The sequence below is a fragment of the Trachymyrmex cornetzi genome, unplaced genomic scaffold (genome assembly GCF_001594075.2).
Source record: "Trachymyrmex cornetzi isolate Tcor2-1 unplaced genomic scaffold, Tcor1.1 scaffold483, whole genome shotgun sequence".
NCBI classification, from domain to species: domain Eukaryota; kingdom Metazoa; phylum Arthropoda; class Insecta; order Hymenoptera; family Formicidae; genus Trachymyrmex; species Trachymyrmex cornetzi.
This window is the reverse complement of record NW_017299652.1, coordinates 23,052-23,391: the sequence shown is the minus strand read 5'-3', so window position 1 is coordinate 23,391 and position 340 is coordinate 23,052.

Genomic DNA, 340 nt, shown 5'->3' with positions numbered 1-340 from the left:
TTTGAAACGTGCGATTTTGCATTCACGCCGCGACGCGCTTGAAATCGTTGACAATTATAACAGCGACTATAACACCGATGATGACGATGATGGCGATGATGGCGAGGGTGCGGAATATCCGATAACAATCCGCGCAAACTACAACACGATGAGATGCGAGATTAGATGCGCCTACAGAATAAACTTTGGAAAGCTCAACAGCATTGGATCGCTGCTGGGATTCTCGTCTAAGTGTATACTGCGACCGCAAAAATGAATCGAACGTGTCGATCAACATAATGAACGTAAACGTTATTCGAGTAGAGTGTAACGTGACCGCGGGTGCACACAGCAACGGCAA